Source organism: Glycine max, chromosome 12, assembly GCF_000004515.6.
Source record: "Glycine max cultivar Williams 82 chromosome 12, Glycine_max_v4.0, whole genome shotgun sequence".
In the NCBI taxonomy this organism is placed as follows: domain Eukaryota; kingdom Viridiplantae; phylum Streptophyta; class Magnoliopsida; order Fabales; family Fabaceae; genus Glycine; species Glycine max.
The window spans coordinates 14603567-14615334 of NC_038248.2; the positions used below are offsets into that span (position 1 = coordinate 14603567).

An 11768-nucleotide genomic window follows, 5' to 3' on the forward strand; every position below is an offset into this window, starting at 1 on the left:
AATAACTATCTTAGAAAGTAAACATTCTAAGACGGTTATTACGAAATAATCGTCTTAGAAAGTATATAATGAAAGACTTTCTAAGACGGTTATTTGTAACAATTGTCTTAGAATGTTTACTTTCTAAGACGGTTATTACTGATAACCGTCTTAGAAAGCGATGTCTGACATTTCTTTCTAAGATGGTTATGAGTTAATAACCATCTTAAAAATCTCATGTTTTCTATAACAGTTAGTATGCGAACCACCATTAAATATGTTTTATTTTTAATGTCGTTGGAAACAATGACGGTTGACAACAGTCGTTAAAAGTTATTTTCAACCAACAAAAGCTGGTTGAGCTTCAATAGGTTCTGCTTCGGTGTTTCTAAAAAGTTGCTGGTTCTTTTTGGTGTTCTGAGTTATTTAAGAGAAAGAAGACTAAATCTAAAGGTCCTTTTCATGGGTATCTTTGCTAATATAATTACTTAATTAGTTAACTGCAGTTTCTATTTTGAATTTGATTGTTATGGTCTATTGACTATTATACTGTTTTGTTTTGATAAACATTGTTAGGTTTGTTTTTTAATTTTCTAAATTTATGCGTATTCTATTAGTTTTGTTTAATATAACTTATTATATATATATATATTAGTTTATTGAAATCTCAATTACATTGAATCATTAAACCTTCAACTAGTGTTTTCACCATATTTTAAAAACCTTGATAAAAATTACGATGGATCCAAATTTGCAGAGTCCATGCATTAGACGTTAGACTATGTTCTGTCTTTACATCCCTTCCAACTTTTTGATGTGTTAGTGCATTTGAAAAATGAAAAGCATACCACGTTTTCTCTTTGTATCTCGTCCTCTAGCATAAGTAGAACAACATATGTCTTTCAACATTTTTGAGAATGTCTACAATAAATATACTAAACAACAATAAAAGAACACAAAATATTAGCTAGATATAATAATAACAACTTGTTTTCATTATTAGTTCGTAGAAATTAAACATTTACATATGCATAATAATTAAGATCAAACACAAGCATCTTATTATTGATTGATAGCAGTACTCAAGCAGTTGGATAATAGGGATACTCAACAATTCCACATATACCATTTCCCACCCCATTCAGTGCCCCATGAATTCTTTACCGGCCAATACTTAGCACCATCAAGAGCTTTTCCATAACCTACTACTGCAACAACATGGTTTGGATCACTTCCACAATTTCTTGCATTAAAAATCTCACTTGAGTAATATTTGAAAGCATGTGCTCCAACATCAATATAAACTGACACTGGTTGATTTGCCACAACTTTTAGGAGTGCCTTTTTATTATTAGAAGGAACTTTCTCATACCCTTTAATATGAGCTACACTATGAGTTTCCTTCTCAACCTTACAATGTTAACTCCTTTGTAAGGATAGTGTGTTTCACTTAGGATTCCCCCTTTCTTCACAATAAATTCAAAGGCATCTTCCACATAACCACCAATGCATCCTTCGCTCTCACCTTTAACACTATCCACCAGTTTTTGCTTAGAGAGAAACATTAATTTACTTGTCGTAATTTGGTGGATACCCTCTATTGCAGCCACTGCTGAAAGTGCCCAACAACTACCTGTTTTCACAAACAAAACAGAGTTGATATTTTTGCACAATTAGATTCTAATGAAACAGCTGAATATTCTTAAAGGGTTTGCATGGAAAGAAGAATCACAAAGTTATTATTCATAATCATAATATGAAATATTTGGTTTACCCTCCATTTCCCTCTTATTTTAATTGTTATTTAAAGTAATGCACAAACATCTTAAATTATATTAATTTTTGCGATAAATAACTTATCTAACTGGATAATAAATTACATTATAAACTTGTAGCTATAGGTATACTAATGAATTTATTTCTTAAAATTATGACTTAAATATATTTTTTACTCATAATAAATAGTCGATCTTTTATTTTTGTTCCCAATAATTGTTTATTAGTTCCTTGACCTTTAATAAAAAATTTATTTTGTTTATAATCCCTTAGGCACTATCTAAATTACTTTCCAAAGTATTATCTAAATAAATTTGAGGATTTCAGTTTAAACAAAATAAAAATTTATTAGGAAATAAAGAGTTAAAAAAATATTTAATTATTATTAATTTAGCAGAATAAAAAATATATTTAAAGCTAAAAGTATTATTAAAAAATTAGTATATTTTTTTCATATTCTAAAGCATAAATAATTTGAAACACATAAATATTCCAAAAGTGATAAATAAAATGAGTAGAGGAATACCAATTATGCCTTGGTCCTTGATTGGAGTGACAACACCTTTTTTCCTCCCGTCCATGGTAGCAGGAATGTTAGTTACGAACACTACCATACCTAAACGATGTTTCTTCTGTTGCTGTCTCCACCCCACTTACCTTTCTCTGACCATTAATTAGTAAAGCCTTAAATTCTTCATCATGAAGGTCAGGAAATTGGTTAATTCTAATGTTGAAGGGTTTGTCCCCAGCAACATTGAAAGACTCAATGAACTGCACATTGTTTTTGAATATTTGGAAACGTTTTTCCATCTCAGCAGCATCCTCATAAACCTTACCATACTGTGCCATCCACTTCTCATGTCTCTCAGAAGTGCAGGCCTCAAGTCTTGATTTAGATCGACATTGGCGACCACAAGTCACTCCGACCAGATAATGTGTGCTATGTTAATTTGTTCGAGTTAATTTGTGAACATTCAACCAAATATATATGCTTTTCTAGCCCACTTGATTTAGATCGACATTGGCGACCACAAGTCACTCCGACCCCTCCAACCAAAAATAAATCTTACCACCATTCATATCCTTTTTTTTAAAAAAAAGTTATTGTTATCATAAGTATTTACTTTCTCTCCCATTTTATTTTTATCTATTTTTTTCTTTTATCTTTCTATTCATATTCACATTATATTTCATGTCTATTAATTTCTTTTATTTTTCTCTTCTTATTATCTTATTTTTGAGGCGTACGATGACATTTTCCAAAAAAACACAAAATAGGGTTTATGACAATTCTTGCTTACGACTGCCCGGAATGATGCCTGATGCATGTGCGTATAGACACGTGGCGCTAGTAATTAATTAATCATATATGTATATATCAATAGTTGACCATATACTCCAATAGCTTTTTACTATAATCAACTGTGTGTAAGACAATTTACCATTATTTAGAAATTTATATATACGTATAATTCAATAACATCTATTTAGTTATTATATATATATATATATATATATATATATATAACTTTAAAATAAAGTTGTAGTGATGTATTGGGAACTTTTTAATGAGTAAAATTTTATAATAAAAAATTGATTTTATGATAAATTCAAATTGAAATTATTAGACATGTAAAATTCCCTTTATATATAATAAAATGTTATTGGAGATGTTGTTTAGTAATTTACACTTGGTATAATTTGATTATCCTATATATGTACACAGATACATGCATGTTAAACTATTTTAAATTAAGATAATGTAAATAATTTAGTGAATAAGAATTATTTTCTCTGATCAACGTAGAAAAAAGAAAGGACAAAAAAATAGAGTTTGACCAATAGACATTACTGATATTGATTCTAAACGAAGAGACACAATTATTATAGATGAAGTGATATATGCACATGAAATAATAATACAGAGAGAAGAATTATCTCTTCCTTTGAAAAACTCACCTAAAAGTTAATTTCTTTGATTTCTTCAGGTACATTAATGTTTGATGAAATTAAATTGCCTTATGGAGACATGACATATATACGGATAAGAAACTCGGCACATCAGTCAATATATGTGGCTACAATGTTAATGGAGCATTCTATAGATGAAAAGATAGTTTGTTCTGTTAATTAATTTCGTGTTTCAAATAATTCCATACTGGACTACAGATTGATGGTATCCTGTCAAATAGTAACAGTTATGTTAGCCTTTCTGGGCAAAATGCAAGTGCATTAATTATTTTAGAACGGAATCTTGTAATTTTTTACTACTCCCCCTTTCTTAAATAGTTGTCATTTTAAATTATTTCATGCTGACCAAATTTTTAATCTAATATGATTGTTAATTTATCTTTAGATTTTATAATTTATCATTAATATATATATATATATATATATATATGAAATATAATTAACAAATGTAATTAATATTATATTTAAAAGTTAAAATAATTATTATTTTTTTTTTTTTACAGGACAATTATAATAGAAAGTAGAGAAAAATGTATATGCATGTCTTTCAAAATAAGAAAACAACATATCCAAGTGAAATACATAATATACTATAATTAGGGTTAAACTCAACTATCTCATCCTTTTCTTTTAAAAATTGTTTTTATTCAACTGAAGGTTACTTATCATCTTAATCTTCACCGCATCACTACTAGAAATTATAGATTTGACATTGTTAGGTTAACATCAATTTTGGATAAAACCGATATTAACAAAAACGCAGTGACATTCTCATAAATAACATCAGTTTGTTAACATCGGTTATGTAAAAACTGATGTTAACGATGTCATGTTAACATCGGTTTTTTGAAAAAATGATGTTAACATTAGTTAGTTAACATCAACTTCTTGAACGAAGTGAGGTCATTTTTTGTTGAATGGCTGAATTTTAGCTGTGATGGGGTCAGTTACCGTCAATAGTCTAGTTGTTGCATGTATAGAATTATGGCTTAAGGTTGGCTCAGCCATTGGGAAATGGTAGCTTATGTTGGAACTAGAATTCCTTACCATTGTCAGCATGCTTGATAAAGGGTGTAGTGATGCCAACCTGTGTGCTTCTTTACTTCTTGGAATAAAGACTATACTCAATATGGACTAGAATGTTCAATGGTGTCATGTGGTTAGAGAAAGTAACTCTTTTGCTCATGGTCATGGCAAATATGGGCTCAGAGTTAACGATGATCTAGTTTATCTGCACCAGTAGCCACAAATAATGATAATAATAATAATAATAATAATAATAATAATAATAATAATAATAATAATAATAATAATAATAATAATAATAATAATAATGTTTTTGGGAATGATGATTGATGTTGGTGGTCATTGAGCTCTTTATAGGATTGTTCCTCTATTTTTGGACCGTGTTGCTCATCATCACAGGTACAAATGTTTCTTGTAAAATTTTGATGTTGTTTGTTACCAATATTTTTATTACTTGTTCACTGCAATTAATGAGAATTGATAAATGCTATACAAGTTATGTTAATCATGAGTGAACCTTAGATTTCCGTTTAAGATTGAATATAATGATTCCTGTGGATATTTGCATTAATCATTATATTGAAACTTGAATTGTCTATTTTGATAGTTTGGGAAGAGTCATATTTTTATGGTAGATTCATGTGTTAAGGTTAAGATTATTTTGTTGAATTTGATGAAATTTCGATACAATGGATTTCTAGTTGTTCTTTGAGTGCATACTTAATTGTCAAGGAATTAATCTCACCGCTTTCATGTCATGTACTTGGAGATCAATGTGAAATGCTGCCGAAATTTTGTCAGATTTAACAAAAGAGACATAACCTTGACGTATGAATCTACCATAAAAAAAATTTTCCTGAATGTATTTGGGCCACACCTTTAATGAAAAAGTGAGATTTTCATGCATTGAATAACTTTGTGAGTATCACGGAGTTATTATTTAGATGGATCGAAGTTGGATGAACGAAAGTCACATGAGCCATGCGTATGAGGAAGGCGTGGAACAGTTCTTGCAATTTGTTTCCAAAAAAAGTCGATCGGATGGGGACAGAAAATTTTAATGTCTTGTATAAATTGTTTGAATGGGAGACGACAAATACTCGACGACATATGAGAACATCTACTGTGCGGTGGGATTAAAAAGAATTATACAACGTGAATATGACATTATGAATTGACAGACATGCAGATGGAATTCCAATTTGAACCGTTTGATGTAGTAATGGTAGATTGCTTAGAGGATATGATTTGTGATCTTGGATAAGAGTCTTTTCAGCAAGCACATGCCCCTATGCATGATACATTGCAAACTAATTCAAAGAAGCCTTTGTATCTGAGGTGCAACAATTCCCTAACGTTGTTGTCAGCAGTGTTAAATCTGGCTAATGTGAAGGCCAAATATGGGTGGAGTGACAAAAGCTTCGGTTCATTGCTTCATGTAGTGCACAATATGCTTCCAGAGGAAAACATCTTGCCAAAAAGTTACTATCATGGCAAGAAGATACTGTGTCCATGGGTATGGAGTATCGGAAGATTCATGTTTGCCCTAATAATTGCATATTGTACAAACATGAGTTTGAAGAAATGTACAAATGCCCTAGGTGTGGGGTATCACGGTACAAAGTGAAGGATGATGATGAATGTAGTAGTGAAGAAAACTCAAAAAAGGGCCCCCAATGAAGGTGTTGTGGTATCTTCCGATCATTTCAAGGTTTAAGTGTTTGTTTGCTAATGGAGACAACGAAAAAGACCTTATATGGCATGCAAATGGGAGAAACTGTGATGGAATGCTCTGTCATCCGGCTGATTCCTCCCAGTGGAAGAAGATTGACCGTTTGTATCCGGATTTAAGCAAAGAGGCAAGAAATCTTAGGCTTGGACTTACCACAGATGGAATGAATCCATATGGCAGTTTAAGCACTCAACACAGTTCGTGACCAGTTTTGCTAGTAATTTGCAACTTGCCTCCTTAGTTATGCATGAAGCGAAAATACATGATGTTGTCTATGATGATATCGGACCCAAGACAGTCAGGAAATGACATCAATGTTTATGTTTGTCCCTTGATTGAAGACTTGACAAAGTTATGGGATGAAGGGGTTTTAGTGTTTGATGAATTTCAAAATGAGACTTTTGATTTGCGTGCAATCCCTTTTTGTACCATTAATGCCTTTCCAGCATATGGGAATTTGAGCGGGTACAGTGTTACGGGCCATCGTGTATGTCTCATCTAACAAGAAGACACAAGCTACATACAATTGAAACATGGTAGAAAAATAGTATACACTAGGCATCAACATTTTCTGAAAGCTTATCACTCTTACCGACAACTGAAAAAAGTATTTAATGGAAGTCAAGAGCATGAAAGTGCGTCGATACTGTTAACTAGTCACCAGGTCTCTCAACGGGTTCAACACTTGAATACTATATTTGGAAAGACCCAAACGAAGGAAAAAAGTAAGACTTGGATATGGAAGAAAAGATTGATTTTGTTTGATCTTCCGTACTGGTCTGATCTAGATGTTAGACATTGTATTGATGTTATGCATGTAGAGAAAATGTTTATGACAGTGTCATTGGGACGCTCCTTAACATTCAAGGCAAGACAAAAGATGGTTTGAATACTCGTCAAGATCTAGTTGAGACGGGTATACGAGCCCAGTTACATCCAAGGTCTAATGGTAAAAATATATATTTGCCTCCAGCTTGTCATACTTTGTCCAGAAAAGAGAAGATGATGTTTTGTCAGTGTTTGCGTCGTGTCAAAGTTCTACAAGGAAACTCTTCAAATATTAAGAGTCTTGTGCAGTTGAAAGATCTAAAGTTAGTAGGCTTAAAGTCTCACAATTACCATGTCTTGATGCAACAATTGTTAGTCGTGGCCATACGAGACATTGTTCATAACAAAGTTAGGCATGCCATAACTCGGTTGTGCATTTTTTATAATGCCATATGTAGCAAAGTCCTTGATCCTATCAAGTTAGATGAGCTGGAAAATGATGTTGTCATTATATTGTGTCAATTGGATATGTATTTTCCTCATGCATTCTTCGACATCATGATTCACTTAATTGTTCATTTGGTGAGAGAAATCAAATGTTGTGGTGTTGTTTATTTGTAGCGGATGTACCTAGTTGAGTGATACATGAAGATCTTAAAAGGATATACAAAGAATCTACACTGTCCTGAATAATCTATTGTGGAAAGGTACATTGTAGAAGAAGCTATTGAGTTTTGTTCAGAGTACATTGAAAAGGCGAAACCTGTTGGGCTTCCCGTGTCTCATCATGATGAAAAAGTGGGAGGTAAGGGTTCAAGACGACTGCATGTTATCACTCCAAGTGTAGAACATTTGCAACAAGCTCATTTGTATGTATTGAATAACAATAATGAAGTTTTTCCATACGTAGTACGTCACGAAGGATTAGTGAAGGAAAATAATCCAAAAATGTCGAAGAATAAGGTGTTGAAAGTGCATAACAGGACTTTCCTAAATTGGTTTAAAGATACAAACTTTGGTGACAATAATGCTTCTGAAATGTTAAGGAAGCTAGTAGATGGGCCTAAAAGAAATGTGATAATTTGGTAAGGATGTGATATAAACAAGTATTCCTTCTATTCAAAAGCATAAGACGAGAAAAGTATAATGCAAAACAGTGGGGTTACTCTAAGGGCTGAATCTCAATACTTCACTAGTGTACATGATGACAATCCTCGTGTAGCTTCCATTCCTTTGGTTTCATTGAAGAAATATAGGAGCTTAATTATGTCTAATTCATTGTTTGTTTTTTCAAATTTAAGTGGGTTGACAACAATATCGGTGTGCAGATAGATGATTTAGGATTTATGTTGGTAGATCTTATGAAACTCGCTTACCAGAATAACCCTTTCATCATGGCAGAACAAGCTAAATAGGTATTTTATGTTCAAGACCCTTGTGATGAAAGGTGGTCAGTGGTTCTACATGGGAAAACAATTGGTGTTAATGTTGAAGATGATGATTCACTCATTGATAATTTTGTCAGTCCTTTGTCCACACAAATCTTGCCTAACGTCGTCGTAAAAGAAAAAGCTGATGACGTTCATACAAATTGTAATGATCACGGTGAAGGAGAATTAATTAACATCGTCTAACGTAATTTTCAAGAATAATTGGAAAACGGTAATTGTTTAATTCAAACGTATTTCATTTTGTATAACTAGTATTATATATTATTAACTTATGTTTTATTATATCATGTAGTATTTCAATGATTCTACACCATTGAAACCAGAGAGATTGAAGGCGCTTCGCATCTAGTGGGCAAGCTACTATTTGAAAGTTAAAAATGAAACAATTAGTGTTTAAGTAATTTTAGAATTGTAATTTAGTTAATTTACATTTTTTACGATTCATGTAATGTATGCACATTAAATATTCTTTTAATTCATAGTAACTATTCAATTTTTATGGAATTTCTGCTAAAAACACTCTGAAAACAAACTAAAAATTGTCTATTGTGGTTCTGATTTTAAATTTGCAGTTTAATTTGGGGTAATTAAAAAATAGATAGCATATTAAAAAAATCCAATAAACAACATTGATTTTTGAAAAAATTGATGTTAAGCTGAACTCACAACATCGGTTTCTAAAAAACAAATGTTGTTGTTGAACATCAACATCGGTCTATTCTAAAAACTCATGTTGTATGTATATATTAACATTGGTTTTTTTAAAAATGATGTTGTAGGTATAACTTCACATTGGTCTTGGTAAAAACCGATATTGATTTGTAGAGATTTGACTCTTTTTTTTATTCTTACTATACAAAGTTGGTTTTATAAAAAACCGATGTTGTCATTTTTATGTTAGCATCGGTTTTAGAAAACCGATATTAACGATATTACTTTCAACATTGGTTAATAACTGGTGTTGAAAGTCCTTAATGATCGATGTTAAAATCCTATTTTCTAGTAGTGCATATATACTTCATAAGTGACGATGCATTGACAAGTGCACCAATTCGTCCCAAGTAGTAATGTTAAAACGGAAGTCCGAGTGTCGAATTCGCAAGGACTTTATTTGTACTTAGGTAGATGAATAATTAATTAAGAAAAAGATTTGGAAAGGTTGTAGAAAATAGTAAATTAAATTGCTGAAAATTAAATCAAACAAGAAAAAGAATTAAACATGAATTTAAATTAATTACTTAAAGACAGAAAAGATGAGAAAATCCAATAATATTGTAGAAGGAAATTCAGAAGATGAGAATGTTGGAAACTTGGTCTACCAGAGCTACTCCTTGATGTAATATTAATAATTTTCTCTATTTATAATTATTCCAATTTACACGTGCATCTACTAGTATACTATAACTTTGGTCTCCCGCACGAAAGAGTCTAATTTATCTATTTTCTCTCTCAAATCTCTTTGCAGAGCTAAAATAGTAAATTACATTAAGAATAGAGATGTATAACAGGCTAAACAAATATCAACCAATCCTTAGTGATGACTTTATTTAGATACCCTTTCCTAGTTCTATTAGAAAATAATGTTTCCCAACCCTACCCCTAAAACTTACCATGCAAATGGGTGATCAAGCCACAAGCAATAATATTAATCACAAGAAAGGATAATCCAAAAGTAATATTCATAAATAGATAGGAAGAGAAATTACATAAAGAGTAGTTGGCAGTCAAGTTCCCAACAAAGGGAGTTTAGCCTCTCATTGTCATGGAGACTTTACAATTGCAAGAGGAGAATATTTATTAAAGGGGGAAAAGATAAGAAAGAGAATGGAGGGAAGGAATGACTCTCATTGCTTGCTTCTCCTTCTTCTAGCTTTTGCCTTCTATAAAGAATTGTATTCTGTTGGGAATTTCTGTATGTCTTCTCTTTCTTTTCTCTTCTTTTTTTTATTCTTGCATTTCTGGCTTTATTTTTCTTACTAAGCTTCATAAATTCATCACTTTTAATATTCTTTACACAAAAATTTAAATGATATTAATTTAATAATTATTTGCTCAAAAAGAAAAAATTATAAATTTCTCTATAATTTAACCCCAAAATATACTAATAATTAACAGTTATCAATAAGCTGAAATAAATTATTCCATATTCTACTTCTGAATTTCTACCTTTGAATTTATTGAAATGATAAGAATTGTGTGTTTAATCAGTATACACAATTGTATACATTCATATTTTGTATAGCATTGAATACAATACAGATGTGATGGTAAATCTAACAACTAATCAGCTACAATATGCTAATGATTAATGGCAATAAACAACAGTTGTCTAACATTTTAATGCACGAGCTCACGTATGTTCACTCTGTCTTAAGTTGGAGGAGATATATATATATATATATATGATCCACATATTTTAAAGTTATTTTTCATCCTCATCAATTTATTTTATCATTTATATATGGAGAATGCTAATATTCATTATAGTTGGTGTGCATTAGCACTCAACACAAAAAATTTAGACTAAAAATCCATTAGTTCTTTTTATTTCTCAAAATTTAATTTAAGGACATTATTGTATTTTATCATTTAAAATATTTAAAATAAAAATAAAAATAAAAATATAATATAACATATAACCATCAAATTTCAAAAAGATTCACTAAAAAAAATTATAAGAGATCTTAATAATTAATTCTATTAATATCTCAAATAACTTATCATCATCACCACCATGATAATCACTATCATTGTCATGACCATTGCCAGTGTCATGACAATGATGACGATCATGACAAGGTGCTGAAATGTCAGGCAGGATAGGGGAAGACTCCTAGGTTTTTGTGAAAGGGATGCTCTTCTCATGTTATTGTTGAAAAGAAAAACCTAATTCTTCTATTTATTTTGATGTCGATTCATCAATATATACTTTCATTCTTTGTACAGTTGGGATATATTAAAAAGTTTTAGTCTTTAATAATATGTTCTTTTTCATTTAAATTCTCATAACTTCTTTTTTTTAAAACCTTATATCTTGGTTAAGGGACTCAAATATTGAATTACTT

The 11768-nt window shown here is 30.8% G+C and overlaps 1 pseudogene; it reads right to left on the reverse strand.

Annotated features, from left to right (window-relative positions):
• Nucleotides 1–1086: 1086 nt before the first annotated feature.
• The window catches only part of LOC100814883 (senescence-specific cysteine protease SAG39-like), a 16764-nt pseudogene continuing 6082 nt past the window's right edge, over nt 1087–11768 (reverse strand).